At 35.3% G+C, this 17,804-nt stretch overlaps 1 long non-coding RNA gene across 1 annotated transcript; it reads right to left on the bottom strand.

Annotated features, from left to right (window-relative positions):
* Positions 1-3,653: 3,653 nt before the first annotated feature.
* On the bottom strand, positions 3,654-15,545 carry LOC143434410 (uncharacterized). The gene is made up of 3 exons (XR_013103883.1): positions 15,219-15,545; positions 5,776-5,827; positions 3,654-3,724 (listed from the first exon to the last, which is right to left on the bottom strand). It is a non-coding gene; the product is annotated as an uncharacterized LOC143434410 (long non-coding RNA).
* Positions 15,546-17,804: the final 2,259 nt, after the last annotated feature.

A 17,804-nucleotide genomic window follows, 5' to 3' on the forward strand; every position in this document is an offset into this window, starting at 1 on the left:
ATTGTGAACATTTGATTTTCTTTTTCAGGAAACAAAAAAATGACATTTTAATCCAGTTTTTTTGAAATGGTAATTTCTATTTATTTAATTTACTTTTCCTTTCATAAAGTTATTTATTTTATTATATTTTCATATAAATAACTGCAATGAACCATTATCACTTCACAACATTTTTTTTGCCTTATTAAATTGTCTTAGAACTCTGATGCAATTTTTAATAATGATAGTGCTGGGAAAATCTCCTATGTACTATGTTGAAGCATCACCTCTCAATAAAAAGCTAGTGGCTAATAAACTAACACAATATAGAAGGTTGGAAAAGAGTCAGGTGGGAGAAAAGAATTGGTGTTTTTGTATTTTTGTTTGTCTGTCTGTCTGTCTGTTTGTTTGTTTGTTTTTAACCAGGATGAGGAGGAGATGGACATAAGAAGCTGTCAGAAGGAAATCAGCCATGTAGATGAACTTAGAAAAATCAAGAATTTTGGGGAAAACCAGCTTAACATGGTCCAGACATTTATTAACAAGATTAAGCCTCTAATTGTTATTTGCAATTAAAAAAAAGAAAGAAGAAACAGTAGTTTTAAATGATTCCCAAAGTGTGCATGGGCACACACACACACACACACACACACACACACACACAAGTGCACTGTGGCCAGTGGCTAGCCACTGGGGAAAGCAGAGGCCTATGAACAATCTGTAGAGCAGTAGTCCTCAGGGGACAGGCCCACATTGAGCACTTCCCATAATTGCAGTCATGCTGGTCTGGGAAGCCATTGCACTGCTTGACAGGAGGCAAAGTTAGCACTGTTGCTTTGGGAATAGAAACAGCCCAGTCAGGGCTGACTGAATCCCTAGATACCCAGCATGACAGAGCAAGTGGCCTTGAGATTTGCAGCTGGTGGTGAAGGCCCAAGGCCACACCGAAAGTGCAGCTAGTGAGAGATTAGATCAGGGCCAGAGGAGCAGCTTGTAAACCCAAGCTTAGGGGGCAGAGCCAGCCAGCCATCAACACCAGTTGTTAGCTAAACCAGAGAAGGACCAACAGAGACAACAGGTGAAAGAAATCAAATTCCAGACACAGGGCTCATCAGCTAAGTATCTTTGAAATTGTGCTAAGTGTGTGTGTGTGTGTGTGTGTGTGTGTGTGAGAGAGAGAGAGAGAGAGAGAGAGAGAGAGAGAGGGGGGAGGAAGGAGAGACAGTAATAGGGAGAAAGTCTCTGAAGGAAGGAAAGAATTAGAATAATTTTCTACAGTAAAAAAAAATGGAGAGAAATACAATGACGCAATTCATCAGGATCTTGTGATTTTGTTTCACTTAGTAGCATACGAATTATTTTTCAGTAATAATTAAATTAAATAATAATTTAGATTAAGATCTAAAGAAGGTAGATTTAGATGAGGTAAGGATTGGAAAAAAAATCCTTGCTAAGTTACAAACAAAATAAAAAACATTAAATAATCATTTGAATTATAAAGAAATTTTAAGAGAATCCAATATAAAGCTTAAACGTCCACTATGTAAAAAGATTGCCAAAATGCAGACTATATGTCTTATAAAACTTAAAATGATTTTGCCAGCCTTGTTAAGGTAATGAAATGGAGATGAAAGAATCCACAAGGTAATCAAGAATTTGATGGCAACTTATAGAGGCACAAGTTTTAACAAGATTTAAGGAAGTAGCAGTGAGCTATGGATTATACTGTTCATATGTAAAATAGATAGCAATTGGGTCATGAAAAATTATATAATTCCAAAAGATTGGAGAGATTTGACGACAGTCATCTTAGAGCCTGACTCTCAATTTCATTGGGTAACATAGTGGTAATATGAGGCTTCAATGTGAAAACAAAGAAATAGCACTAGAGGCATTGATATTGGCAAGGATCAGTTTGTAGGTGAAGGTCCATATCTGCATTGAGATTACAGATTAGAATTGATGATGCCATCCTAGAATAATGCCATGCTATAGCCTTAAATGTTTTGGAAAAAGTTGGAAACAGGGAGAAGTTGAGTCCGTTACAAAGATAAATGAATATTCAAGTGAATTTTCCACAAACTTTTTACAAAGATTGACTATAGCCTTAAAAAGAGCAATATCAGATCTAACTGCTAGAGAAAATTTAATTGAATATTTCACTTCTGAAAATGCTAATTCAGACCTATAAGGGCATGCCCTAAAGGACTGCAAACAAAGAATTCCTAAGGATAAATTTGATAATAATTCATGGAAAAAGTTTCCTGTAAATATAAAACATATGGAAGAAACAGACATAAAGCTCATTTTATGTAGATGTAAATCATTAAAGGCAATGGAGACAATTCCTTAATGTCAGAAAATATACTAGGGAACTTCAACTCAAGGCCCAACAAAAATCAACATCAGCCTTTCCTTTCCTGACCAACAATGAATGACTATTCTGAAAAACAACTGAAAGATTCAAAGCCTGATAAGACAAACAGAGCTGCTCAAAACCTAAATAAACTATTTAACAGAGATAGAGAACTTCCTATGGACAGAGTAAGAGTTTCTAAAGATACAAAAAAAAAAAAAAAAAAAAAAAACCAAAATCAAAACAAACAAACAAACAAAACCAGATATTTTGGCAAAATGCTATTAATGATAAGAGACAAAAGTTAAAATTTCAGTTAGATGGAATTGAGATTGAAGTATTAATGGATAAATGAGCAGATGTAACTATAATATCACAAGATTTCTAGAATCATGATTAGGTACTTCAAAGAGTATCAACATAGATCTTTGGAATTGGGACATAGTCTCAGATAAAAATCTTTAAAATGGATTATATGCATTGAACCATAATGTAAATAGGAAAATTAAGGCTATACGTGTCTAACATATCTATAAATATATGGGGAAGAAAACTATTGCAACAGTGACTAGGACAGACTAGCATTTCTAAAACTTTAAAGACAGTGTAAAGAACATTTACTAATAAAAAAATAATTTAAAAAAGTCTTCAAAGATAGTTACAGATTGTCTAAGCTGTCCATAAATAGGATACAGCAGAAGCTTACACTTCAACTTTATATGAGGAGACACTACTGGGACACCCCAAGCTATCCTGACACTAAAATACCAACATAATAAACATATTTGGGTAGGGCTTATGATGAAAGAAAACTTGCAGATGCAAGAATAGCTTATCCAAGAGCAGCTGGATGTGCAACATATATGAGTCCACCAGCCCTTGGAATCCGCCTATATTTGTCTTTAAAAAGAAATCCTGAAAAAGGAAAATGTTAACAGTTCTGAGAGCAATCAAAATAAAAAAAAATCATTCAGCCAATATTTTTTGTTGTTGTTGTTGTTTTATAACCTGTAATACCTACCATTGCATTCCTGGCTATTTAAGACATGGTCTATAAAAGTAATCAATTTAAACCTTTGCTTTTCATAATCCCTTTGCATAAGCATGATAGGGAAAGGTTTGCTTTCTCATCACCTACTTAAAATAATAGGCGTACAATGATGAGAAAGCATTAGAGAATATTGACACAAGGAATGTTAAACAGTCTTACCTTAGGCCACTATTTTATAAAAGAGACATTAGATATAATTCTTATATAGTTTTTTCAGTCCATAATTTACCATTGTTAGGATCATATCTTACTGTCTGATTCACTCACTTATAAATTCATCAGGAAAAATGTTTAATGAAGTAAAGAGAATTTTGCTTTCTGGGTATTGCAAATTGCTCCTGAAAAAAAAACCAAAAAACAAAAATGAGATTCTAGTAATTATCTGGGATATAAGATAGATCTACAAAAGATTTAACCATAGAAAGTACAAATCAGGAGAGAACAATAAATAACTCTAAATGATTTTCAAAAATTATTGGGATATTATAATTGGCTAATGTCCATAATTAGATTAACTACTCAAGAGTTGAGTGATTTATTTCAAATCAATCTTACAAGCTGATAAGGACTTAAATATTTCAAGAAAAGTATCATTTTAGGCTGAGGGAGAATTGTCTCTGGTAGCAAAACAAGTGCTTATGTTTTAGTTATTTTGCCTTTGATTCATTCCCTCACAGTAATTCTTATGCAGAATGAAGATAATATATTTTTAGCACATGGAGTAAAAAAAAATGAAGATCCATGGGCGAAAGTTTCCTGAATGGATTTTTGACAGAAAAAAAAATGAGACTTCATCAATTAGCAGGAATATATCCAGCAAAAAATGTAGTACCTTTTACTAATCTTAACCAGAACAGCCTATTTATTTTAAAGATGTTCAAACTTAAGACTGAAAGGCAGGAAATATCTTGTATTGTGGAAGAGGTTATGTCATGGTTTCAACAGAAAAACTACAACAACAACTACGGATTCCATGAAAGTTAATAAAGATGATATTTGACTGGTGGATACCTCCTGAATATCTAGATTGTAGACATCAAGTAAGAAACCAAGAACAACAGAACACATAAACTTTATGCTAATCCCTTTTCATGATAACAGCTCAAATCTGACTGAGAAATGGATTTCAGCTAAGCCTAGCTAATATATATATTTGGCTATAGAGTTCTCAGGACTTATCAGGTTATCCTCTCATATGGTATAGATAAAAATTTATATTACAGTTTGGTTATATAATCCAAACTAACTTACAAAGAAAGACAGATGCTTTACCGGCTCAAACACAAAAGCAGAGAATCATCTTTAGTTGAACTGTGCACAACTCACATTTGATCCAGGTGTTAATGCAGAAATGTATATTACCTTTGCATGATTATATATTCACAGAAACAACAACAGCAGCAACAACAACCAGGCATCAATGAAGTTAAATAAACAGTGACAAAACTCACCCTTGAGGATGCTAAGGATGCTACAACACAAAACACATTTATTAAAGCATCCTGCTTAATTCAACTTGTCTGTCTCAATAGCAGTTTCATCAAAACTTGCTTTCAAGACAGCTTCAAAATCGCTGAATCCATTTGTTCTACTCTCTCAGACGGTTCCATTCAGGACTTCAGTTAAGCCCTACATTTTCATACCACACAGATAATGGACAGCAAATGTTGCTTCTATCATTCTTAAGACTGGACAATATCCCAATTTTCTTTGAGCCCACAAAAGAGATTTTAATTGGTATGCAGCAGGAAGAAATTTTAGAGAATTCCCATGAAATGGGGTGAGAGGTTTGGGTCATTTGGTGTGTGAATTTGTTGTCATTTAAGACCATTGGTCACAAGATATTAATGGCCCTGGTCAGGAAGTAAAGAAAATAAGAGAGATTGGATACAGGCATTTCATTTTGTCTGTTTTTTTCTTCCCCCTGTACTTCTGTTTCTCCTATCTAATGTTAGCTAAAAATAGAGGGAGGACGAGGAAAAGCAAAAAAAGGGAAGAATAGAAAAAAAAGGGTATATTATTGAATCTCTTTTTAGATGAAAGTAAATCAACTAGCCAAATATTTTACATTAAATATGAAAGTTTTATATTGATACAGCCTTGGGGTTATGTTTTGCTACAACATACTATGTATACATGTTTAAACTCTTGTGTAAGGTGTTATAACTATGCAACTCACTTAATGAAACGTGAAGTTCCACTACTTTGAAAGCTGTTATTGGGAATTTTTTAAAATAATTAAGAAATACAAGTTAATAGTTAGCCAATCAAACTTCTGGTCATGTTAGTTACTACTTTTGTTAATTACAGAAATAAAGTATAAGTAGTCTCCAGGAGATGTATTCAAAGCTAATCAAATAGTAAATTGTTAGAAACAAGCAACACTTACCTATGCCGATATCCTATAGATTAGCTAGATGGTCTTCACAAACTTCAGGCATCTACAGAAAATGGTATTTAAAGATGTTTTATTAATAGATGACCTTTTATCTGTTCCTGGTAGCACACCCACACCACTTCAAAGAAGATTATGTTTGTCAACGAGCCTACATATGGAGTCTGCTTCAAATATGGCAAGCTGGTGACTGGGTAAGAAACTGTCTTTGCTTCAACCACAGGCAGAATGCTGTCCAAGCTCTGGACAGATAAGATACATGGATGTTGACTATACCAAGACAGAGTAGGCAGTTATTTATAATTTCTGCTTCACAAAAACTTCTGTCAGATATTTGGGCCAGAAGGCTGAAGATGATGCTCCAATACTGCAGAAATATCTTGGGTAATTGTCCAGGTATTCGGCAACAACTGTCCTTTTTATAATTTTGAAAGCTGCTTATTCTGGACTTCCTATTACTCAAGTAATATTAAACTGTGGTCTATGGTGGGGTAGAAGAAGGGATAGTTACAGTCTCACACTTAAGCTTAAGTTCTTTATGATTTAAGAAAATGTTTTCAAGTCTTAAAAAGATATTCAGAGGTTGATACATTTAAGTTATAATAAAAAAATGATTTAAATACAGAACTTTGGTCTCACCGTGATAGGACAAATAGAATACTTTCTCCAACTCTGTCAAATGCATATGTACTGGACATTGTAAATGTAATTCTTACCTGATATTTTTTATAATTGTTCTTATTGTATGTAGTTTATTAATTTTAGAGAAAGAGCCACTTATTGTACTAAAAGGAAGAAATGCATAGATAATTACCTGTGTGGAAGCATTACCTCTTAATAAAAATAACTAATGGACAAAGGCTAAGTCAGCAGTCTAAGGCAGGAATTCCAGTTGGCCAAGAATCATGATGGAGGAGAGAATGTTTTGTCTTGGATGAAGAGAACAGGATCAAAAGAAGCTGAGAAGAGAAAAACAGCCACCTAGATGAACTCAGGATAGAATAAACTTTGTTATAATTTTATTGCCAAATTTTATTTATAGAATTATAGTCACTTTTCACATTTGGTTCAAGTGGTATTGTTATAAAATCTTTGTTAGTTACAAGAAATTTAATATGTTGCTGTCTTTATAGGTCTTTTTGAAACTAGCAAGATACTGATGTATTTAGAATGTTTAGAAATCTATAAGTCCATTACACTTAAAATATTTTGTTAGAATTTTTTAATTACAGATGTGAGTAATCTTGGTCACATTTTTGTGAACATTTTAATATTTTTATTGTTTTCATAAAATACCTTTTCAGCTATTTATAATTGTCATCTATTTTTGCATAAACATTCCTAATATTTGTATAATTCATCAACACATTAATGTATGAAAATCTACCAATATATTCTTTTTAGTTCCTTTTATTTGTAGTATGCATTCTTGCCTTTATCCTTAACGATGCTTCAGAATTATAGAACATTTATAGATCTGTGACATAACTAAGTATATACATTTTAGACTTAATTTTATGTAAAATTAAGTGTTAATTTTATTTTGAAATTGGCTATTATTTTATTAGTTCCTTCCATAAAGCAACTGAGTTAATATCTACTATTTTTTGTAATATTTTTATTTTGTATTAGGCAATTATATCTTTTGGTAATTTGATAATTTGTTAATTTGTGAATTTACTGTATTGTGTTCTCCCAAGTAGATTTTTTTCTTTAAGATCTGCATTGCTTGACAAGTTGTGCTTAAATCACAACGTTTCCTTGCCTTTTTATATGTGTCTCTTATAAATAGCAGTTGAATTTTATTCTGATATGAGCATGACTGTCTTATACTTGAATTATTGAGTTCATTTCTATTTAATAGAATCTGGTTTTACTCCCATTATTCTATTTCAGACTTTTATCTATTTCCCCTATATTTATGTACTCTTTCTTTTGTGTTGAAATATTAAAGACACATAACTCAGAAATGTATAAAATTAATAAAAAAATTTTATCTTCTTTCTGTGTTATTGTTAGACCCTCAATACTTACATGAGATATATAATTCAGTATAACCTGGCATTGCATTTATCTCTTCCCCATCCCATTTTCTCTTTCCTTTCTCTGCTCCTCCTGCTATTTTCTCTCCTCTTTTATTCTCCCTACACCTCTTCTCAAACATTATTCTATTTTCTATTGTGTTGCTAAATACTTAAACTATACAATTTACATAGGCAAGTGGTCTTCAACTGAGCCACAGTACAATCCTTCCTACTTAAAAAAAAAAAAAAAAAAAAAAAAAAAAAAAAAACTGAAAGAAGAAAAAGTTAGCTTTGCTTTCATAGTCAGTATCTATGGATGGTAACATTTGCAACACTTCTCTGGTGACTGGAAGTTACCACAGACATTTTAAGTTTCATTTTTGGCCTGGAATATACACTCAGATAGTCTATTAACCAAGACCTTTGAGAGATACCTTGTCTTATTTTCTTCCTTAAAATATCTCAGATGTTACATTAGCTTTTATGGGTATTCACATATGTAGAACTGAGGCATAGCTGATTCCTTCTGACATATTGATGATGCTATCCCACACTTCACTGATATAATTAACCTCTAGCACCATCGAGGTAAAGTTTTAGCATGCTAGTCTGTAAAACCAGAGTATCCCCTGGTGAGATTTTTTTTTTTCTGAATTTTAATATCAAATATTTCTCTGGGATGTATCTTAATGGTACTCTATATTTTGTTTATCTTCTTGTGCCATAGTTGATACAGTGGTATATTATCAATCATGACTAATTCTACCTTAATCTTGTGGCTATTGTAGCTACAGAGTCCTATTCCCAGGCTTCTTCTTGTACTCATCTGTTTTCTAGAGCTCTGATCTTGTTCTTGTCCTTTAGGTTTGGTACCTTCACTGTGAACACCATCTTCTTATCTACCCATCTTTTTGCACTGTCAACTGCAATGTATCAATATCTGAAATATTTCTCTGTCTTTATGTATTTTATTGTAATTTATATTTCTAGAGTCCTGCATTGTTCTTTGAAAATTATTTTTCTGGTATTTTTATGCAGCTTGCACAAAACAAAATAAGCATAGACATTTCCTAACTCATGTTGGCCTTTTCCTGTTTGAAAAGATGCAAATAGGCCTTTTGATTTTTGAAATATGCTTTATTTCTTCTTGTGATTTAAGATTGTTTTAACTAACATATAAAACATAAAATTAGTTCATGATAAGGAAGTACCATGTGATAAGTATTCCTTATGTGATGTTTAAGTCAAATTAACCAATTTTTTATACATAATTATTTTAAATGAAAGCATATCCTTATTGAAGAAATTTTTTATATTGCCCTCTTTTAGAATCTAATCAATTTTAAGAAAAAATAGAGTACAAAAGGAGAAATGTAATGGAATTATAAAATAATTTCTCTTTTCTCACTTTATTATCCTAAACTTTATTATTCTTTTTATCTCTTTAAACTTAGTGAATGTGTATTTTTATAACCTGTGCAGAGTACTGCCATTTTCCCTTACAATAAATTTATCTATATGTTTCTTTAAAATTGTGAAGATAATACATGGGTGATATTTTATTCTTTTATATTTGTTTATATTGCTTTATGAAATATTTATACAAATGAAATGGTGAGTATTGGTGAAGACATACAAGATAAAATGACAGCACAAATGAAGATTTTGGAAGCATCCTCGACAATGGAGGGAACTATTAATGATATTTGGTTTAGGAAAAAAGCATATGAATTGGTTAAACAGTATCATCTAAATTATGCATAGCTTGTATTTGAAGAGGTTGTTATTGTCTCTGTCATATAAGAAATTCCTAAGATTGTGTATTATTTTAGTAACAGAAAGAAATCATTGGTAAATAAACAAAACTAATATAAATTCCCATGTTCTAGCTCTACCTCCTTTTTATTTTTTCATAATGTGCACTTTCCATTTTATTTTTCTTGTCTAAGATTTCTAATACTAAATCCTTTTTAGGGAAATAAGAAAAATAAAACTACCAGGAAATAAAAACATACAAATAACAAAACAGTAACTCAAAACCAGTTGTGGATTTACAGATTCTTTGTGTTTTCTGGAAACGTTTATCCATCCATCTTCAGCTGTAGTGTGTTCTTCCCTTGCTTTACTTTCATAGTAATCTCCAGTATGTCCCCCTTCTGTAGAGCCTGGATCTCCTGTGTTTGGGTTTTGTCAATAAGAGTTTCACAATTTGAAAAAATCATGCTGGCATCACTCTTTTTTCTTCTTGAGCCCTTCCTTTCTTTCTGTTGCCCCAAAGAGCCCCCACACACAATTTGCCATTTTAAGACTGAGTCTCATTAAGCATCCCAGTCTGACCCCAAACTCATCATCATCCCATATATAACTCCTGCATGCTAGGATCCACTGCTGATAAAACTCTTTTGTTCTTCGGTTTCCAGAACAAAGTTCCTTGGGCCACTGAGTTGTCTTTGGAGAACAAAGAGTTGTTTAATTTTGCTTATTTTTTTTCTTTGGATTTTATCAACATAAAACATTTTTTAACTTACCATTCATCCTATTTATATAAAATCTATTTAGACAACCCTAAATATTAGTTACTTTGGATTTTCTTTGCTTTCTCATAAACTGTGTTTCTTTCTCGTTGGTATAATAGATCTGAGATAGAATGGTTCTCATAGATTTGTCATCCTCTCAATCACTAGTGAGGCCTGAAGAGGAGATCTGAATTAACCTTTCAGTACATGTCCTGGAGAGAGAATCAAGGCAGTCATTCTGAACACTGAGAACTATGTGCCCAGGTTGGACAGAATGTATCCCTTTCTTCATTATGGTTTGGTAGGATCCTACTATTATCACTGGTCTTCATCTTTGATCTTGAATAGGAATTCTTCACTCTTCCACCTGCTTGTTTGTTTCAATAACTGTATATAGGACTATAGATTCTTCTGTATTTCACTATAACCTAGTATTTCAAATAATTCCGCACAAGAATATTTTCACTCCTTAAACATGTTTTAAAAAGGCACTGTATACTACTGTACCTGTCTCTACGTGTAGCCAGCTAGAATTACACACAAATATTGCCATCCGCATGTCTTTGCTCATTAATTTAATTGGCCTATAGTTATCGAGTCTCCCATGGGGAAACAAAATAGCATATGAAACCCTTCACCATTTTTATTTTAAGAGGAGGGAAAATGCTTTATTTGGAATATTGCAACTTTTATTTGATGAAAGTTACTATTAACATATTTTCATAATCTTCTCAGCCTAGCAACAGCAGGAGTAAAAGGTGTGAGGGCCATGCAATATTCATGAAATTAAGACGACTGGAGATGAAAGGGAGTTCCATTAGAGAGACCAAGTGTGACAATATGACACATATTTGCATATTTTACACTTTAAATCTTTTCAGCACATCCAAGTTGATATATGGATGTAAACATGCATTGCCAGTTTTTAGCATATTATAAGCCCTCAAGACTTTGCATGCATTTTAATATGTTTCATTATTGCTGTAGATTTTAATTTCCAAACTGCACAGCTTTGATGGAAGGAAGCTGGAAGTCAAGGCATCTGGCCTCTGCCCCAGGCAAGCACAGTGTTTTCTTTGAATATTTTGGGAAGAAACCAGTCTATTTATTTGTGGGGTAGTGGGGGAAATAATTTCTTTTTTTTTTTAAAGTGCTGCCCAGAAGCATGTTTTGTTTGGTACACATACTAATTAAGTGTTAACTTAACCATCCTGGCAGGGAAGCTAAGGCATTCAGCTGTGGATGTGCCCAAGGAGACAAGCTATGCAAGCTCCTGAAATCTCTTCACCCCTTTCAGCCGGTCTGGGCTCCTATTCTTTGAATGTGGCAATTACTGAAAAGTGGGTAGAGTAAAATAAAGTAAAATAAAGGGCTTGTTCTTTAAAGGACTGAAAAGAGAATCTCAATTGCTCATTTTGTTTTAAGGAATGTAGACTCCGTTGTGGGGAGGGGTAAAACTCTCCTCACAGAACAATAAGAACATGGGCCCTGAGGTAAGTTTGTAGGGCTTTTGCCTTGGTTTGTTTTCTATTGTACAAGGTAATACACTCCAATCATTTAAGCAATACAGTCTTATTTGTGCACATTATATTCAAAGGAAAGTATAATTCAAAACAAAGGAGAAAACATTCGCTCATTATCTTTGTTATTGGATATTTTATTTACATTTCAGATGTTATCACCTTTCTCCACCGCCCCCAGAAACCCTCATCCCATCCCATCTCCTCTTCTCCTGCTTCTATGAGAATGTACCCCCACCCGCATTTGGACAACTCTGACTTCTCATGTACATATCTGTCCTCACACAGAAACAGACATGGAATTAAAACTACTAAAATCAAATTTAATAAATGATTAATTTTATTTGAGAGTATAACCTGTGCATAAATTACAAAAATTTGACCATTGGTAAACCAACACACAGCAGTGCACTGTGTATCTGAACAACGAATTTCCAGATGCATCCTTGTTTCTGAGAGTACTAAGATGTGTACATATTTGTCTCTTTCCCTGTTAATTAATTGGGCATTAGTTTGTGTAATAAAAAAAAAAAACTAGAGAATTTTAATTTTCATTCTGCTCTACACAGTACTGAGCTCACATTATCCTCTGGGGAAAAATGTGTACAATTTCTTAAGATGTTCTCTCTGTTCTGGGGACACTTTGTTTCTTCTGTTCTGGGTTCTGACCTTCACTTCTCCGTATGCCCCAATGGTCCTATCCCAGTGTGTATCTGCAGGTTATCCCAAGAGAGCTCAGTACTGAGGCCCAAACAAGCTATGCAGCAAGACACCTGTCATTGAAGCTCTTGTGTGTTACATGAAACATGTTTGTCAAGAATGAATACCAAATACTTGTTGTCTTCCCATCTTTAAACATTTGAAAAAATGAGTTAACTCACACCTTGACTTGCAAAATATTGAGTTGTTTCTGAACATTTCCCTGTCCTTCATGTGGAAGAGACAGTGCCAGAACTCTTAAACTCCATCCGTGTTACAAGTTTCTCTGTGGTAGAACATCCTGTCTGCCTGATTATTTATTTCTTCTTTGAATCTTACATGACATTTAATCAAAAACCACAATCAGGAAACTAATTTAACAAGTGCTCATAACTCAGGCTGAACCTTTCTACCTGAGAATGAAAAGTGTGAATACTAAGTGATACAGAGAAGTGCAGTGCTGAGAAAGTAAAGGAAGGTCTGGATGTGGCTGGGCAATTTGGTGAAAGCTTGTTTTTACTTAGGCTCTGGAATGGTATTACTGATGCTTCTTTAGAAACTAGGTTTGTTTTCATAACCATTTTTTTTTTCAGAGAAGAAAACTGAGTTTTAGAGAGTTTCAAAACTTTTATTAGAACTATAGGCCTGGACCACAGGAGCCAATTGCTTTGGTCTTAGCTAACATATTATAGAGTTTGTTGGCTTATGCCCTCTTGACATGTAGTCTGTCAAAGATGGTTTAAAAAATAATCCTGTCATAACTGGGCAAGTTAGCATACATGTACAATCCCAGTACTCAAGGGGCTGAATCAAGAGGATAGCATTATATTTAGGACTTTCCCGAGCCACAGGACAAGTTCTAGGCCAACACGGGCTGTATATTAAGATCTTGGTGCAAATAAATGAATTTTAAAAAGTCTCTTTCAAGTTAAGCACTGTTGGAGGAAAGGCTTGTGTTGATTTAGAAGAAGAAGAAGGCATAAGTCCTGCTTTCACCTGCCATAGTCTATTTTCTTCTTTTTAAAATTTTTGGTCAGGGCATAAATGCTGGAATGAAAATCTAAACGAATCCATGTTTTGACATCAAGAATCCTCTAAATATTCTTTTCTGTCAACTAAACAGTCTATCAAAACAGTTGCCAATCTCTTAATTATTCTCTCATCAATCTACAACTTCCACCAAGTAAGTGAACATTCTATTTTCATATTGATATCAGTTTTACTTCATGAAAATGTCTATTTGTGAGTTCTAAGTGTTTTATTTGGCTCTATCAGAGAAGCCAATTTTTTTTTGTTGTTGTTGTTTTTTGTTTTTCGAGACAGGGTTTCTCTGTGTAGTTCTGGCTGGCCTGGAACTCACTCTGTAGACCAGGCTGGCCTCGAGCTCAGAAATCCGCCTGTCTCTGCCTCCCAAGTGCTGGGATTAAAGACGTGGGCCACCACCGCCCTGCAGAGAAGCCAATTTTATCAGTCACTTATCTTTCAGTTTGTAGGTCCTTTGTAGCCTTCTTGAATACAATTTATGTATTCCTCTGCTTAGTTCACAATATTCAAAGAGCTTCTAATTACTATCATGTGATTAATGTCATATACTTACATGAACTCAGGTGATAAAATAACAGAGATATCAAACTGAGTCCTTCTCCAACAGAAGTACAGAGAGGAGAACAGAGAATATAAGGAAGGAAAAAACAATTTAAGTAAATGGCCATGGTCTTGGCCAAGGCCAAATAATAGATGAGCAGGAAGTCTTACAAAGACATTGATATTGAAGAAGTCCAGTGGCTAGTGTATGGAGAGAAAAAGCCTTAGGGAACTGGATCTAGATTCTGTGTCCTTTAGAAAGAGGTTAAACGAAAGTTCCATGAGTCAAATCAGGACTCAATCAGCAAGTGTCTTAAGGTCATGATGAAGACCCTAAGAACATAAGGAGCATACCATAACATGCTTTACAACAACGTAGCTGACAAAGAAATGAGAAAAAGGTGTGTGTATGTGTGTGTGTGTGTGTGTGTGTGTGTGTGTGTAACAAAGACACAAGAACAATTGACTGAACACACATGGGAAGTCAGAAATAACCAGGTCTTTGTAGATATTCTTGCAGCAAAGATTACCCATGTAACAGAATAATTAGTATGGTTAATGGTTAAATATTTTTGCTATGCTGTGATATTTTTTATGTCAGGCACACAGTTAGACTCTGGTTTTCTATAAAAATAGATTGCAAGGTCAAAAGTCCAGGTGTCATCTTGCTTTATTTCTTTTGTAGCTCTTAAGTAGCTCAGCATGAAATTACAATGATAATAAAGGATCAATAAATGTTTTCCAATAGCTGCTAATTAGAGCTGAAAGGTAATATATTAAATTTGGCTCACAAGTTTTTTTTTTTATCTATAAAATAATATTTGAATTTCCCATGTATCTTTGGATTTTTTTTTTTTTATGTGCTGGTTCTCAGAGTGAGATTTCTAGGCCTCAATTTAAAGGCACATACAATTATACTACAAAAGCAGCTGAGAAAAAAAAAGTCCTGTTTGTAAAAGCAAGAAAGTTGGCAATATATTAAAACCATTCTCATGAATTTAAGGATGAAAAAGAAAAAAAAAAAAAAAAAAAAAGGCAGTCAAAGTACCAGGCTTTCTTCTCTGGAAATTCACTCAGGCATTGCAATGTCTTACCTGAGTTTGTACTTCTCTGCTGTTCTCCATGACTATCCATCACTGCTCACAAAATCCTCTCTGTTGTTGTTTTAAGAAGAAGTCCGACTGCAGCTCAGAACAGACCACTCCAGACCACGCGATTCCAAGGGGGAGGAGGTTTATTCAGGGTAAAGGGCAAAGGTGGGGAGAGGACGGTGGAAAGAGAAGAGGGGAGAGAAGTAGAGGCCAGCCATGACCATGTGGAGAGAGAGGAAGGTGGGGGAGGGGACAGAGAGGCAAAAGGGTAAGAGAGGAAGAGAGCAAGAGAGCAAGAGTGGGAGTAAGAGAGAGAGGAGGGGACAAGCAGCCCCTTTTATAGTGGATCAGGCTACCTGACGGTTGCCAGGTAACTGTGGGGAGGATCATACCTGGCTGTTGCCAGGTAACTGGGGAGGTGGAGTTTAGACAGAATACTAACATTCCACCGTTTTGGTTTAATTAAAAAAGAAAAAATTAGAAAGAGGTGACTGTGAAGCAGGAATAGGGACGTCGTGATATCTGGTTACTTCCTGCTGGCATTGGGGGCAACGTGTCTCTAGGGGAAACACAGAAAAATGGGTATGGGGGTGTTTGTCCTGTCGTAGGAGAATTGGCTGTTTCCTGCTGTCCAGGGTCCATGGAGCCATCTGAGGACAGGTCAGAAGGAGCAGGTCCAGTAGAAGCAGCTGTGTATGTGTCAGGAGATGGAGCATCTAGAGGTTGCTTCTCTGGAGTTGTTCTGGATGTGCCTGGACTTGACAAGATGTAGGGAATAGGATTAAGTATATTTGGGGGAAAGAAAAATTTTTTAAGATGTATATTTGAAACCCAGAGGGATCCCACCCATTGGAATAGGTAAGTGGGAAGTTTAGGCAGATATACTTATCCAGATGGCATCTATTTGGTCCATGAAAGGTAAATCTGAGTGGATTTCCTGTAGCTTGTAAGTTTACAAAAGAGATAACAACATGAGTTAATAACATAAGCAGTCTTTAAGATGAACCTTTGTTGGATCGTATAGTGGCATGTTTTATTAGAGGTAGGCAAGTTTATAGGAACTCAGATATTAGGACAGTGGCATAGCAAGAAGAGGAAATAAGAAGCATTTAATTGATGGCAACTGAGTTTAAGTAATGAGCTAACAGATAATATCTGTGAAAGCTTAGCTGTCAATGTAGTCAGAAGTCTGAAACAGTAAACAATAATCTAGCAGTTATATATTATTTTAAAAAATGACAGAGTCCACTAGCCAACAGTTCCCATGGTCTCCATAGTTTCTTGAGCGAAGTCAGTTTGGCTTCCAAGCACAGAAGGCGCAGGGCTTTTTCTCTGTGGAATGGATACGCGTGACATGAGAAATGACTTACCTTGGTTTAGCCAAGTCATTTGACTCACAGCATCCAGTTTAGCCCACTGCATTTGTTAATGACCGTATCATCGCATGTAATCCAGGCTGTATCTTCTAGGTGTCCAAGTCTTCTGAAACCATCTTGGATCAACTGTGACAGGCTTTGGGAGTTCTGTCGGCTACAAACTTAAATATAGTATTAGCAGACTTTTGACAAGATTGAGAGCCATAAGGTTTGGTTGTAACTCGATAGAATTTAATAGCAGTAGTAAAAATCTATTAAGACAGGATAGGAAAGAGTTTTAAGTAGCTTTGGTGGGTTCTGTAGGTAGAGAAAAGCACATTTTAGTATTAGCAAGAAAACATTTGGATAGGAACAGAATAAGAAAGCTGGCAATAGTGGCATACGATCAAATGGCTGGAAAGCTGGGACTATGGGCCCGCAGCTGAGGGCAGAGGTCAGGTCCGCTGTGGCAGTAGGGGGGGACTTCCTATTAGCAGCTGGAAATCACTGCCCAGTGCCTTTGGCGGCTAGTCTGCACTCACTTTACAGGTTCCGGGCAGAATGCAAGAAGGAGATCCAGAGCAGAGCTAAGGAACAGAGGGGAAGGGAGCCAGCAGAGTCCTGGACCCGCTGCTTTTCAGGCGAACCGGCTGAGCCAAATGGTCACAGCCAGCCACAAATGACAGAGAAGGCAAAGTGGGGAAAAGGCCTGCATCAGCAGGTGGCGAACTGACCCTTGGGGGAGACATGCTAGGGACTAGAGCTTGGAGCCAGTGCTCCTGTGAGAGAGAACAGTCTGTCCAGGCCCAGCCTGGGGTACTCAGCTGCAAGAAAGAGAAGGGAAGTGTCTCACCCAAGAGAATACTAACACTCTCCACTAAAGACTTTAACACTTCCCACAAAGCACTGCAATTATTCAGAGTCACTCCTTACCATTTAACCTAATCTTTAAAGGTGCTCTACTGAAGAATCAGGGCCCTTGCTAAAAACAGTCTAATGTTGTCTCCAAAATCATACATCCTTTCAAAGGCAAACTTCTGTTTCAGAATTATTCCAAAGCAGAGACAAGGGAACCAGCTTCTTTAAATGTCTACAGGGATTTCACCATGGGCCTGTGGTAAGGCTTCAGTGTATGGATGTGGGAAGAGAGTCTGATGCAAACTTGTTTATGTCATGCTTACCAGGAAGCAGGGAGGAGGGAAGGAAGAAGGGGGAGGAGGAAGACATAAGGAGA

Source organism: Arvicanthis niloticus, chromosome 14 (assembly GCF_011762505.2).
Source record: "Arvicanthis niloticus isolate mArvNil1 chromosome 14, mArvNil1.pat.X, whole genome shotgun sequence".
In the NCBI taxonomy this organism is placed as follows: Eukaryota; Metazoa; Chordata; class Mammalia; order Rodentia; family Muridae; genus Arvicanthis; species Arvicanthis niloticus.